Raw genomic sequence first — 15,239 nt, forward strand, 5'->3', positions numbered from 1 at the left:
GCTGCAGCCAAAGCCAGGGTGGGGAGGAGGGTACAAACCAGATCAGGGCCCCTTGTCCCCAGCACGACCCTTGGCTGCTGGGACCAGGGGATGCCCACTGCACCCAAAGGCTTTGCTGTCAGCCAGGACAGGATCCAGCCCCGCTCCCCAGCTCAGACACAGCTTGCACCCACATGTATCCTGAGCTGCATGCCAGCAAGCCGGAGGGGTGAGAATCCGGCTCCGGCTCATCAGGCAGCCGAAATCCTTCAGGACAGCTGGCTCTCAGCTGTTGCTACTCACTCACAGGACGCACATTCTAGGCCCAGGCGCACAAATCCTGTCCTTCTGCTCCCTGGCAGCAGCCGGGCCACCACAGTGAGGCCACGACGTCTGCCAGCCCCATGGCCAACAGTGGCAGCCACAGACAGACCCACTGGGTGATGGTTCCCACTGGAGAGAGACGGATTCATCCAGAGCCCATCCCGGCACACAACCTCCAGGAACAGTGGGGAAAAGTATTCTGTTTTTAAAAGGGGATTTTTTAACCCCAAAACCTGTGTTTCAGCAAGGAGGGAGGTGGGGGGAAGGTCCCCGACAAGCTGAGCCCTTCTCTGCAGCTGCACCAAAAGCCATGGGCCAGAGGGGTGGTGATTCTGGCCAGCCTTGTGCTTTGGGGGTGTGGATGCTGCCCATGTGCCCCTCAAGGACATTTCAGCAAACCATGGGGGAAATGGTCAGGAGAGCAATGGGGATGTCCAGCCACTGCCGAAAATGCCAAGATTTGGCACTTTGCAGAAGCACCCAGGTCTGGCACACTCCACAGTCCCACACTGGAGCTGGTGCACAGCTATGGCTGAGGCCAACGGCTTGGTCATGGGTTCCAGTTGGATTATGAGGGATGGCAGCAAAGCCACGGGGATGCTCCTGTAGCACAGAGGAGATGTATCCCAAGGGCAGAGCCATCATGAGTGCAGGAGTGTCACGGATAAACACCAGTCACGATCCCTCTTGGAAAAGGGTAAATATTGGGAAAAAAAAACAAATAAGGCAGTTTCTTATGCATACATGCAAAGGTGGGGGAGAGAAAGAGTGAGGCACAAGTTTGCAGGTAGAAACGAAAATACTTCAGTCAAAAGTTTTGCTGAAGGGTGGGGATGTAAAAATGTGTCAATAAATAATTGCCCCAATGGGTTGTTTGCCTACAAGAGGAGGAGGAGGAGGAGGAGAAGGAGGAAAGGGCTCTGCAGCCCAGGGCAGTATTGTTGGCAGTTGCTTGGTTCCAAATCCCTGTAGTAGGTTCCAGGACCCTACTGTAGTAGCTCCTGCAACAACAGGCACCCCCCTGTGACAAGTTGCCCCAAGTCAAGCAGAGGGGAGAACCCACCTCATCCACCCCCAGTGATGGGTAAAGGGTTGTGTTTAGCCCAAAGTGCACAGTTTAGCCTCCGGCCCTGGTTGTGTTCAAGCCATCCACGAGCATCGGAGCCAGGGCACTGCACACCTGGGAAGGGAAACACTTTTCCCTCCCTCTTGAGAGGGAAACACTAAAAGCACTTCTGAAGAATGCCGACCCCCTTCCTACAGGCTCCACACCTCCATTTTCACAGACAGGGATAAGCAATTTATCAGTATTATTAACTCTCACCCCAAAGCAGCAACAGCACAAAAAACTCTGAAAAAAATCGAATAGAGAAAACTTTTTCTAAGATGAGCCAAGCCCAGCACTGGTCCCAGCCCCATCACATCCACCCCCACCACCTCCACCTGGGCCAGGCTGGGCTCCAGAGCAAACTAAGGATTTAGGAAATAGTCAAGGGAGGAGAAGGAACTGGAGAGAGAGCCCCAGTGTGACATTCCTGCTGCTGCCTGATGCCCGGTGCGTGGTACCCGGCTCACCTCCGGTGTGGCCGTGAGCTCCCGCCGCACCGGGCATCCAGCCCCGGCCCAGAGGATCCGGCACTGAGCAGGAGGGTGTTAAAAGCCCCCGGTACCAACCTCAGAGGAACCACAATAAATAACCTCCGAGTTAACACGGCAGTTGCTCCCCGCTCGCCTTCCTGTTTGCTTTCGCAGATCCGGGCTGGGACATCCACTTCCAACTGCCGGCCCCGTCCCGGCGCAGCGGAGCTCCGGCCGCAGCCCCCTCCGCCCGCACAGTGTCACCCCTGGAACCGTCCCTGCCACAGGGGACCCGCGAGCGCGAGCTTCCCAAAGGGATTCATCCCCCGGGACAGGCACCGATCCTGCATCTGAGCCCACGCCTGCTGCCTTTTCCTTCCTTGTCTATGTTTGTTTTGATTTTAAGAGGAGGAAATCCCGGCTCACCCACTCCCCGTCGGTGAGCCTTGTCTCCCCTCCTCCGTGCCTCAGTTTCCCCCTCTCTCCAGCAGGGGAACCCCCCATCACCCAGACCCCCCCTCTCCTTCCCTGCCCACGCAGTCCTCGATAAAAGCAACGGGTCCTGATTTACGGGCACTTCGGTGCTTTAGCACGAACACAAAGGAGAGGGGAAAAACAAGAAGAGGCAAACTCACATCGAGGATCTGTGTCAGAAGCGACAAGGGGGTCCGGGGCAACCCCCCCTGGCAGAGCAGCGGCGACCGCGGAGGCTGACAATAGATAAGGGTCTAAATTCGGCGCTGGGCTCTGCCCCAGGCTCTGTAAGGCGATCGGGGTGGGGGTGCGCCGGGCTGTTTATTTGGCTCCGAACTCCGCACCGACACTGCAGCGTCACCCGTGTTTAAAAAAGGAAGGAACAAAACGAAGGGGGGGAAAAATAAAGAAATAAAAAGGGAGAAAAGTGCACGCACACGTTCAACAATAACAACAAAATAAAAAAAAAATCAAGAGAAAAGGAGCCGGGGGCGGGGGGGCGGGGGGGGGGAATAAAAGGAAACCCAGTTGGGCTGGCGAGGTTTAAAGCGACGCCTGCTTTAAAAAAAGAAGTTGCTAATTTTAACTCTCCAGTGGAAAGAGTGAGAGGTACTTACAGGAGACAGGGTGGCTGCGTCCTTCTCCACGGCTGCTGCGCGCTGGCGGCCGGGAGGAAGCACACGGGATGGAGCCGCCGAGCCCGAGCACCGTCACCGCTGCCGAGGCCACCGCCCGGCCCCCGAGTCCCCTCCAGACCCTGCCCGGGGGGCACCGGGGCGCTCGGCGGCGGCTGAAGGGCAGAGGCAGATGCGGAGGCAGGAGGGGGTGGTGAAGCGCGCGGGGGGAAGGGAGCGGCCAGAGCTTGCCAAAAACAGCGCCCTGGTCTCGCTTCCTCCACCACCCCAAACCCGCGGACGCGGTGGGATGGGGACAAGGGGACGGCGGCCGTAGGACCCCCGGGGAGGATGAGCCAGCGGCTGGGCTAGATGACATTTCTGCGCGGACATTTCTGACCAAGTTGGCTTTTCCCCAAGGGAAAAGGGCTTTGAAGACATTTTTTTTTTCCCCTGCCAGTGGCAAAATAGCGGATGAGCTCAGAACCCAAAGCGCAGGGCAGAGCCGTGACCAGGAAAGGCCGCCTGGCTCCGCGGGGACTGGAAAGGTGACCTCCAGCAGCTCGGCCACATTTCAGCTGCCACAAGGGCAGCGGGAACCCACTGCTTTACCTAATCCAGGATCCCATGTCCTAAAGGGGCAAGAAGTGGGGGTTTAGTTTTTGGTGTGCCCACCAGCTGGCTTTTATGAACTCTCCCTGGAGAGAGAAGGAAGATCCCACCAGATGTGAAGAGCCAGGTGCCAGGCGAGGTGGCACACTTGCACCTCGAGCATGGCTGGAGCCCGGTAGCTGCCAACTCCAGTCTCCACCACCATTAAACCTTCAAGAGAACACAGGCAAGGCCTCACACAGTGAAGGAGCAGACCTGGTGACCCAAGGGCTCTTCCTAAGCAGCTGGAAATCAGCCTCGAGCTGCAAAATCTCATCAGGAGAGAAGCAAGGCTGGTACAGACCCCGGGGTGTGTGCATGCGGGGACGGACACATGATTTACCGAGCGTGGCTGCACTGAGACGATGCGACTGTCTTCAGGACATGAAAGAGTCGATTCAATTAAGGTCACAGGCCCTAGAAGAGTTTTCTGCTGCAGAACAAGGTTTTCCTGGTGTGCCTCAAACAGGGCTGGCCTCAGAAAGACAAAATGCCTATTGATCATGGGCAGCGATGCTGCACGTCCAGGACACGAGGACGTGGCTTCGTTGGGATTAAATCGCCCGGCGCGGGCCGTGTCACGCTTCCGAGGCTCGGTCGATATTGCTCCTCTAATTGCTCGGCTCCTGTTGCTCGCAGAGCGAAGGGGACGCGTCTCAAAGCAGTCCCTGGAGGTGCTTTTTGAAATCCTCCTCCCCAAGCGCACCACTTGCTGCGCTGCTCCTCGGAGCGAGCGGTTCTGCAGCGGCAGAAACCACTAAACTGCTCCTCCCCACCTCAAAACTCCGTGCCGGCGCCGGTGGCAGCACGGGGCTTCGTGGGAGGACACTGTCGACCCGAAAAACAAAAATTTGTGTGAGCCTAAAAAATAAGGAGCCATTGTCACTGGTCAGGATGGAGCCGGCGGAGCTGAGCATCCTGTCTGCAGCAGCAAACCGTGATGTGGGGGAGAACGCAGCGACAGAGGGATCCTGCCAGTGCCCACCAGCATCCGGGCCGGGGGACAGGACATGCACAGAGCACCAGGACCACAGTACTTGGGACCCAAGGAGAGTCCTGCCCTCACACACACCCCACAGCAGACAGACCCATCGCTACAGTGCTCCGTGTAGCATTCACTGCACTAAAACACATTCCCAGAGCAAATGGACCAGAGATGGTCCCGTAGCACCCCCTGGAACACTCCCACAACACCCTGCAGCAGGACAGACCTGGCCAAGGCCTCCAGCCCTGCTCTCCTCCAGCACACCATGGCCCATCCCTGGCACGCACCAGGCACCACTGAGATACAGTGGGGCCTGTCTGCTGCACTCACCCCAATCCAGGCTGGGGAGCTGCTCTTGGTTTCTATCAGCAGATGAAGCCCTTGGTGCTGACCTTGCGGAGGAAGCAGCGATGCTGTCCCCATCTCCCAGCATCAGGCCTCCACATAAATTACCTGCCCCTTCTCCGGCACTAAAAAGCCATCACAACCCCACAAAACTGCTCACTAAGCAGCGGTGACAGAGCTCCCTCCATTCAGGAGCTGGGGCTAGATTATTTTTAAAAATCTTTCCTTTTTATTGATTTCACTCTCAGGTACAGAAGATGCATTACATGAAACTGTAGAGCCCTCATAAACTGGGCCCACGGTGGTGTCTGTACCACAACCTCACTGCAGACATAGGAGACGCAAACATTTACTGTAAGAGCAATAAACAGGCCAAGAAGGCTGAGAAGGGAAAAAACCTGGACATGACGCCCTCTCCCAGGGGCACCTTATTTCAGAGGAATGCAAGGGACAAAATAACAGCAGGTTTAGCCACATGTCTCGTCCACACAGGGAGAAACCAGGCCAGGAAACCCTCCTTTGCACGGATACAAGGTGATGTGTTGCAAAAAACCCAGAGAGTGCCAGATCACTGCTGGGGCCATGGCTGGGACTCAGCAGAGCTGTGCCAGGCAGGGAAGTGAAGGGGAGCATGGGCACTGGAGAACACCAGTGGCACCCACTGTTGGGTGCCACCTTCCTGCCCTGCTCTGGGGGCTCTGCTGCCCCGTCCCACTCACTGGGACCCCCATGTGTGGCAGCACGTGAGGGGTGCACAGCCAGGCAGGATGTTCCCTGTGCCCTTGCAGCACCAGGACCTGCTGTTCCTCCTGCCACCAGAGCAGGGCTGCAGGGTCTGGTCAGCACCACTGTGGGATTCTGAGCCCCTGAGCTGCATCCAGCTGGGGTGACCTCCGTGGGGACCCCCTGCTTGCCCCCAGCCTGCAGAAACACAGTCCCTGGCAAGCGAAGCCAAGGGGGAAGGCAGGAGCCCAGAGGCTGGGATTTTCACTGTACCTGCTACACAGCCTCCTGCATCTTCTACTCCTGCCAGGGATGAGCTGCAGCCACCACTCCTCAATCCAACTGCAAAGACAAAGCGAGCAGCCATCAGACTGAGGGGATGGAGGCAAGGACAGGGCTCCCCACACACCCCATCTGTCTGGCGTGGCAGCCACAGGGGACAATGAGGGGCTCCCAGTGTCCCCTGCTGAAGTCTTGGCCACAGGTCCCCTCCTTCACTGCCCTGAACCTGAGCATCACTGCTAAGGCCAGGCAGGTGGGGTGGGACCTGGCTGGGAGCCTGCAGGGAACCAGGAGCCCTGAGGCTATGCATGGAGAGCATCCCAGTGTCCAAGCTGGCAGCGTGGCCAGTCACTCAAGGTTTTAGGTGACGATTTCTGGGAAGACCCTCACACACATCCCACAGGGAAAAGCACCAACCTGCGTGCTCAGATACTCTCCTGGTGAGCAAGCACAGCCCACATGAGGAGAAAATACCACGGCCCAGGAGGAAATGCAGCTGCTGAACTCATCCCACTCGCCACTGGGAGATAGGAGGTGACCCACAGGGCAAAGCCCAGCAGCTTCAGCCAGTCTCATCATTTCATCTACCAGTGGCCGTCACCATCCAACGTGGGACAGCACCTGCCCTGTGCAGAGCCCATCCCCAGGGCACACTCCCACAAGAGAAACGTTGCTGAACGAAAGGGAAACCGAGGCACGGAGGCAAACCCCCGCTCTCCGAACACACCATCAGCTCCCGAGCTGCAGCCTCACCCCCAGTGCCTGCAACAGAGCAAGGAATTGTGCTCGGCTTTCCGGCGTCCTCATCCTCCGCTCCAACCACAAAACCAGCCTTCCTCCCCCGGCTGCCTCCCCTCCCACGGCCAGCTCATTTCCTGGCATTACAAAATTCAGCCTGAACAAAGCCCGAGTGAGGAGCGGGTGGCTCCGGTCGGGCTGCACCTACCCCTCGCTCCCAAGGAGCCGAGCAGAGGGGACACCCCAAAACAGCCGAGGTGCAAGCAGCTTTCCAGCCTCCAACGTCATGCCACATCATCTGGGGTCCTCCAGATGGACTAGTCGCAAGGTTTCTCTCATCAGGACAAACAGATGAGTCTGACTCTGTCACCTCCACAATGGGGGAGCAGTGGGCACAGTGATGTGGGGCTCCTGTCAATGCCCAGACCAACCTGTTGAGCCGCCCAGAACCACCTCTTTATTCCCCTGAATAAAACAGAGCATTCTACAGAATGATCGACCACGTGGGGACCCACAGAAGAAGCTCCACCTTGCGAGTGCCACACTCCCAGCCAGGATGAGGGAAGCTGGTGTTTATTGCAAAGGGGCTCTCTGAGCTTCTGAGCTCCCCCTCGGTGTCCAAGCAGCTCTTGTTGGTCTCAGCAGTGCCTTGCAGGGCTGGTGGCAGAGCCACATGGGGACCAGGGACCACAGGCTAGGCTGGGTGGAGGATGTGGCTGAGGTTTGTCCCAGGCTGGCTCTGCTCTGCGCAGCTGAACCCTCCCTGCCTCGGGGGGCTCGAGGCCAGCTCTGCCAGCTCACTGGGATGCAAGGGGGGACTCTTGGCCAAGCAAGACCTCACATATCTGTACAGAGAGTTGTTCCCCTCCATGGGGGACGCCGGTAGACAAGCCATGAGCGTGTGTTTCCATGGGCTCCAGGATCCCCAGAGTGCCACGGGACAGGTGGTACAGCCACACAGTCACTGCTCACACAGACCCTCACACCGACAGAACTGCCCCTGGTTGGTTGTTGGCAGCAGCCACATCCTCTGCTCCCAGAGCCCACCAGGCTGTCAGGACAACAACTGTCAGACAACACCCAACTCCATGCAGCCCTTGGCCGTGTCACAGTCCCCAGATCATGACACCTAATGGCAGTGCCTCTGCTGACCACTCCAGCAGACCAGCTCCCCCTTTGCTGGGGCAAGGCGAGGTGAGAAACTCCAGAGGGACCAGGATCAGTCTCAGGGTGTTTAGCCCACAGGTGTGACAGTGCAGGGTCACACCCCAGGGTCACCCAAGACAGGGACGAACAGCATGCATGGGGTGACAGTCTGGAGCCCTCAGTGCACACAGACACCAGCTCAAAGGCTTGACCCTCTCCAGCCCCACAGCTCCAGAGCTGCTTCACACCCCGGCCAAGCTGCAGAAGCCGCTGCTCTTTGGACCCAGTGGTACATCCAGCACCAGTAAACCCTGTTTTTGCAGCGTTTTGAGCTGCTGCAAAGGATCAAAGCCCCCACTCGCCAGCACTGCCATCTCCCCTTGTCTGTCCATGCACATCCTGTGCCCTGGTGGATGACCATCCCAGCACTGCTCCCAGAAACTCTGGATTCTGGAGTATTTTGAAAGGTCACCATCTCACCCGCTGCAGCTCGGTGAGACCAGCTCCCAAGTGAGGGGCTGGGCCGGGGCCAGGCTGAGCCACCAGCAGCCCCCACGGCCCCCACACAGTCCACAGCTCTCATCCCCGTCACACATCTGCCTTTGAAGCCTTCTTGTTATAAACAAAGAAATGCTGCCCAGCAAAGGGGAAAAGTATCGTGTTTTCAAAATGTTCTGTTATTTCATAAGCTGAGGGGAAAAAATCACGTAGGGGAGGGATGGAGGCGGCAAAAGCAAGTGAATTCCCCTTTCTGAGTGAAAAAAGGAGGGGAGGAAAAAGGGGAAAGAGGAGACAATCTTTAAGTCCAGCTTTGGGGCAGAAATGCTGAGCAGGCGATAACATTGTTCCTGTTTGAAAACCAAAGCTTCGGTTTCGCCAAGTGACAAACCAAAACTCCTCAGGGCAGGGGGGGACCTCCCGGGACCCCCGTTTTTAACTGATGCAAGAGGGCTGGCACAACCTGCCGTGCAAAGGCAGTGGATGCTGGGAGCTGCTCCAGCCTGCCCAGAAGGATCCCAGAGGATGTGCAGGGATGGCTTCCGGAGACTTCCCTGGATATCTGCTCAGCTGATGCTCAGCAGCCCCTGTGCCACAGCCGGTCCTCACTAATACCCCCAAACACAGGCATATTCCCCATATATATAACGCCCCCAAAATATATGCATATTCCCTTATACACAACCCTCCCAAAATATACATACTCCCATATATATAACCCTCCAAATATATGTATTCCCACTTGTATATATAACCCCCCAAATATATACATTCCCACATATATAAGCCCCTCTCAAATATACATATTCTCCTATATATAACCCCCCCAAATATACATTTATTCTCATATATATAAACCCCCAATATATACAACTCCTGCGTACATCATATATACATGTAATACCCCCAAATAAACAATCCATGGCCACTGCCACGGGGACTTCAGAGCACAGGGCAGGAAAGCCAAGGGGAGATGGATGGGCAGAAAAACCAGCCCCGGAGCCAAAGGGGCCAAGAGGGAGGCGCAGATTGCGGAGGGAAGAGCAGCGACCGCAATCTCTCCTTCCTCTTTTTTCATGTTTCCTTTAGCAACGGGCTCAGGGCTGCAAACATTTGGATGCCAAACCTGAACTTCCCCACCCCGGGCTCCCAATCCAGCTCCTCTGCCAGGAGACCATGGACCCCCACCCCAAAGCAGTGAGATCCCAGACCCCAGTTCCCAGGCTGTGCCGTGTTGGTCTTGGGAGGGTCCCAGCAACAGCAAGGAGCAGACAAAATAAAAAATAAAAAAAAAGAACTTTCTCCATGTTTCTCTAATTTTCTCCATTTCTCCAGCCCATGAAACTAAAGCATCTCAGCCACGGCCTGGCCTTTGGTTTGCACCAGCCACTGGGAATATCCCCAGGGCTTAATTAGACCTGATAAGTCTTTTACAGTTGGGTTTCCTCTGGCTTGACACCAAGAGGTGGGAAGGGACAAACTGGGAGAGATCCCACTCTGGGCAAGACAGGCTGGTGGTTAAATGCAGCAAGGAACCACAGCTCCATCACAGCAGCACAGCATTGGGGGCTGTGGGAAGGGGGACAGGAGGGCAGCGTGTCAAGACAGGAGGGAGAAACCCACCTCCAGTGGCACGGGGTGCTCGGCTGCCCAGCACGACAGCACAGGGCTGAGAACGGCCCAAGAGTGACGGCACCAGCCAGCTGGGCTGAGAGCACATTCACACCACCCAGAACGCCACCACCACCACTGGAGCTCCTCCAAACCTGCACAGGGATGAGGTGAAGGTGTCCCCAGCTCGAGGCAGGGTGGCAATCGTGGAGGGGCATTTCCCTGCTCCTCCAGGTAACCTTGCAGAGGCTTTGCCCCACAGAGCCCCGGCACAGGCTCCCTGCCCAAATGGAGTCCCTGGATTCGGGCAGGGGAGCTGGGTGGCCGCTCTGCCCCTGCTGAGCTGCGCTCCAGGGAAGGTCAGAGGGGCCGAGCGTGGCACAGCTGCCGCCGCAGGTGTTGCAACAGCGGCTGCTGGCCCTGCCAGGACCTGGGGGACACGAGGGGGTGTCGGCGGGGGGGCGGCGAACATGTGCAACCGTTGGAGCCGCCGAGTTTCGCTCTCGCTGGCTGAGTTCCCCTTGGGCAGCGGAGATGCAGAACTGAAACCTCCAGCTGTATTGGACGCGGGGGCGGCCGGAGGGCAGGAGGGCTGGGGCTGGCACGGCTTTCGGAGCACGGCCACGCACCGGCACACCGGTGACCAAGGGGTGCTGGGGGGACCAGGGGAAGCAGAAGATGACAGACAGACAGGGGTCTCCTCTGGCTCACAGCACCCACCCTGCTTCTGCCCTCTCTGCACGGCTGGGCCACCCATCTCCTTGCACCCGGCGCATCTGATGGGAGCAGAAGCACCCCGGGGCATGTGGGTGCCCACACCTGAGCAGAGTCCAGTTGGGATGTCTCCACTCCACAAACCTGCACATTGGGCAGGAGCTGGTCAACAGGACCACAGCTGCCCACACAGGGTGGTCTCACCACCAGCAGCACCAGCTGAGCCTTCCAGCACAGGGAAACTGAGGCACAGAGAGGGGAAGGTAACAGCAGAGCTTGACACACAAGCGTCCCCCAGCCCAACCCCCAGTTACCTCCCCCTGAGCAATCCCCTTGACTCTAACCTTGTCCCATCCTGCTCACCCACCAGCACCAGGAAGATCCCAAAACCAACTCCAAAACACCCAAGGACATCACCGGGACTCCCATGAGAGCACAGGGATGCCAAGATGTGGGTGTCCCATATGCCAAGCACCCAGTGCTTGCCCTTGCCCTGGTGACAGTGACAATGCTTCAGGCCACATTGCCACCTGCTGGCACCAGCCCCAGGGCCCGAGGGCACCAGCACCTTCCCCAAGGGAGGCAGTGACTCTGTGCTGGGCACCAGGTCCGGGTTCAGGTCCAGGTCTGTGTCCAACTGGCTGCTGCCACGTTTGATCAGAGCAGCCACCACTCACTTTCCTGAACTAATTTTATCCAATTATCTAATTTAACTTCATGGCAGCCTGGATGGTGCATGTGCAAACCCTTCCTGGAGGTGCCAAGAGGGGCTGCAGGTGCCTCCACCGTGCTCAAAGCCCTCCGTACTCGCCAGGGCACCATGGGAAAGGCCCCGGTGCTGTTCCAGGGATGCAGGAGATTTCACAGCAGCATTGACAGCCACTCTGGATTTCTAATTCCAGCTCCTGTTGGCATTTCCAGGCAGAGGTAAAGCAGAGACAGCACCATCAGCTGTTTTGCCCCCCAGACTCCTCCAAGCCTTCCTGACTCCCCACTAACCCCTCCTGTCCTCTGCTGCCTCTCCCCAGAGGCCACGGATCCGATTCTCACTCATCTGTCAGGCCAAGCTCTCCCTTCTGTCACATGGGGGGACAGATCCTCTGTCACTGCTCTGCAGCCACTTTACATCAGTGTAAACCCCACACAAGGCACGGGGGGGATGCAAACCCCACCTGCACAAACACACAGGTAAAACAGCAACTCATCACCGATGCTCCACAACCGGACCAACACAACTGCCCACAGATGGCACGAGCGGAGCTGGAGGAAAATCAACGCTGAGTTTGGTTCTTCAACACACGCACAGGGAGCCTCCAGTGCCCCCAGAGGGAGGCAGGTCCAGGGGGGTCCTGGCAGGAGCAAGGACCAGGCAGAGGATGCTGGAAGGAACCCCATCCATGACCCACGGATCAGCACCAGCCTGGCCACCACTGTGGCCTCACGTCAGGCAGGGCTCATGTGTTTGCAGCGCTGACGTGAATCCACGTGAAGGGCTCATGGAAGGCAACAGGAGTTGCTGTGTGTGTGCCCAGCACGGGTGAAGTACACGGGGTTGCAGCAAACAGGTGCCAGCTCCCCTCACCGCCTCTTCGGGAAATACCCCCCGTGGGCAGGTACCCAAGGGCCCCAAGGGAGTTCACCCGGGTGGATGGAGCACTTGTCCCCTCCCAGAACGTGGGAACCCGACTGCTCTGGGTGTCCCTGCACCCGCCAGCATCGAGGCCAGCTCAGCCCCAGCCCCGGCTCTGGCTCAGCCAGGCAGGTCCAAACTCCAGGGCCACTGGGTGAGGTGTGGCGCTGGAGGCGGGCAGGAGGGAGGATGGGACACAACCGTCATCGTGTAGAGCAAAGCCCTGACCCCTCACGGCCCTGCTCTGCTGTCACCTGAGTCAGCAGCCACCGGCCCCGGGACGTTCTTCATGGCCACAGAAACCCCGGGCAGCTCGGGCTGCCACTGACCACTGGGCCCGGCCTCTCCCCATGGAAACCAAACAAACACCATCGCCCACGTCCAAAACCTCCAGCCCATCCATCTCCGTGCTCTGACAGATGGTGGCAGGTCCTAAGTCACCTCTCGGCTGCGACTGGGTGACGTGCTGGGGTGGCACAGAGCCTTCCCAGGGTGGGTTAACCCTGTGCCAACACCACTGAAAAGGCAGAGGGAGGAGGTGGGCACGCACAAGGAAGGGGGATAAGGCAAATCTCCCCCTGCCCCTCACTGCTGTCCCCCACCCTGGGAATGGGGACAGATCCCAGCCCAGCTCTGTGGCCCTTGTTGGAAGCCGAGACCTTTTTTTAAACCTGCTTGTAAGGCGACTTGCAAACAAGAAAGAAAAGGGAGCTCCTTGTGCGGAGGGGATGTGGCTCCGTGGTCAAACGCCGGCGCCTGGGAGACTCACACTTAATTCTGGGTTGTGCTACAGCCCTTCTGGTGTGCCCTGAGCAGACCCGGCCACAGCCAGGGCTGCTGCCACCTTCCAGGCCCCAGCACCCTTCAACAACACCTCCTGGCCTCGCTCCAGCACCCAGCCCACCAGTGCCAGCCATGGACCCCAGCACCCACCACATACAACCTCTGAGAGCGGCTGGAAAACCACCTGGCACAGGTGTGACCTGAGCCAGAGCCAGGGCTGCTCAGCCCTGGGAAGCATAAAGGGGGTTCATTCCCGAGCCGATGTGCACACCCTGACCCCTCGTGCAAACTCTCTGGGTCCAGCAGCTGAGCGTGGCTCCTCACCAGCTGCAAAGCGGGGGTTGCATCCAGAAAAGCGGGAGTCACATCCCGATGGAGCGAGACTCTGCCACCCAGCCGCCTCCAAAAACCCAGCAGGGGAAAACTCCAAGCCAGAGACTAAAAATCATCCTTGGGGTTACCCAAATCTCCTGGTTCAAGCCCCAGACCCCCTCATATCCTCAGTGAATCTCTGTGGAGTGGGTACCTACTCCTCAAACTTCAGATCCACTATTTTTTTATTAAAAAAGAAAGAAAAGAAAAAAAAAAGATTAAAATATTTCTCCCCAGTGAGGTGCAGAGAAACACTTGCACATTCGGTGCCATCGTCAGCAACTCCTACACCACCCCCCACGTACACCACTGCGAGGGGGGAGCAGAAGAGGGTTTATAGGCACCTACAGTGACAAAAGATTTCTGTGTAATTTGGTTAATCAGTCAAGTGAACAGCACGAATCCATAGGAAACTGCCCTGTGCTCCCCAAACAACTCAGTCACCTGTGGGCCAACGAAACATCCTTGGCCGTACAAGCATCACCTGCCTCTAATGGATCTACACCAATGACCCTTGCAAAAATCCCAAATCCCAAATGCAATTCCCAGTTTGAACACACTGGCACCAGCAAATGCAAAAAAAAAAAAAAAAAGAGTTTATCAAGTCTTGCAATCGCCAGAAAAACTCTTGGTGCTGCCAAAGGAGACCCTGCAGTGGCCTCACGGACCTCAGCATCCTCAGTGCTTCTTCCCCTCAGAACCCCTCAGTCCTGTCAGCTAAAGCAAAAATCAGTGTGCTTGGATGTAAAAGGGAAGGAAGGGAAGAGAAGCAGCTCGCTGGCCCAGGAGCCAATTACAACAAACGGAAAGTGTTTTGCTTTTTAATCTCGTGATTTTTTAGCTAATCTCTCCTTTGGAAAGGGACGATCAGCTCGGCAGTGGGATGATGCTGGGGGGATATAGCACGTGCAGAGTCCCAGCTGGGATGGCAACTCGAGCCCTCGCTCTCCATTCCTGTCCTTTTTGGGCGGATTTATCCTGGCTTTTTCTCAGAATGACAGTAGAGAGGCAGAGAAACAATAGCAGAGCTTTGGGAAACTTCTGAACAGGGGATTTTGCTGTGTTTTTGTCTACATTTCCTGAAGAAGGGAGTTTTCTCTTTTCAAAATATTCTTTTCACTTTGAGTTTTTCACTGCTTTGCACAGGAGGGTTCAGAGGCAGGAAAACCCTCCCCAGCCCCTGCAGACCTCTCTGCTCCCGTGGGCTTTGCCCCTTCTTGGGAAAAAAGCTGAGTCCTATTCGTCATCTGCCCAGAGGTCATGGAATCGCAGAATTATAGAATCATTTCAGTTGGAAGAGACCTTTAAGGTCATCAAGATGATGCTTTTCCCGCTGCAAAGGGAGTCCTGCTCCCAGGAAATTCATAAAAGTGGGAAGTTTTAAAAGTGGAAAGAACTACAAACACCCAAGAATGGGTTTGTTTCCTTCTTCAGCCCGGGACAAGACCTTGACAGGATCCAGCAGAAGGGGAAAACCAGACCCAGCAGTCCAGGAGAAGACAGAGGTCTCCTCACCCCCCGCCACCGGGGCAGGGTGCAGCAGCACACCAGAGTCAGGAGCTGGTTGGAACCTCTTTACCAACCCAGACGGACTCATCCATTCCCCCAAGCACGTGGAGAACCAGAGCAGGGAGGAGGCCACCAGATGCCATCCCCAGAGCCCATAAGTTACAGCAGGGAACAGAGTTGCATTTGCCCTATTTCTTATCTGTTGGAAATTGCACTGCTTTCCCAGCTGCAAAGGCAGCTCTGTTCCCAAGAATTTCAGCAAAGCCATGACCTCTTTCCAGGA

The 15,239-nt window shown here is 57.0% G+C and overlaps 1 protein-coding gene across 14 annotated transcripts in view; it reads right to left on the reverse strand.

Moving 5' to 3' along the window:
- Positions 1 to 15,239, reverse strand: part of MEF2D (myocyte enhancer factor 2D) — a 101,508-nt gene that overhangs the window by 52,259 nt on the left and 34,010 nt on the right. For 8 of the 14 annotated variants that reach the window (XM_027699153.1, XM_027699152.1, XM_027699164.1 and 5 more), the window contains exon 2: positions 5,947 to 6,015. The exons of 3 other annotated variants lie outside the window; for them this stretch is intronic. The gene's annotated coding sequence lies outside the window, so the exon portion shown is untranslated. Of the gene's footprint in view, positions 1 to 1,977; positions 2,081 to 2,516; positions 2,749 to 2,972; positions 3,051 to 5,946; positions 6,016 to 15,239 lie in introns of those variants that run through there. 3 more of the 14 variants (XM_027699158.1, XM_027699155.1, XM_027699161.1) reach the window with 3 other exon arrangements.

The sequence above is a fragment of the Neopelma chrysocephalum genome, unplaced genomic scaffold, assembly GCF_003984885.1.
Source record: "Neopelma chrysocephalum unplaced genomic scaffold, ASM398488v2 Primary Assembly neopelma1_137, whole genome shotgun sequence".
NCBI classification, from domain to species: Eukaryota; Metazoa; Chordata; class Aves; order Passeriformes; family Pipridae; genus Neopelma; species Neopelma chrysocephalum.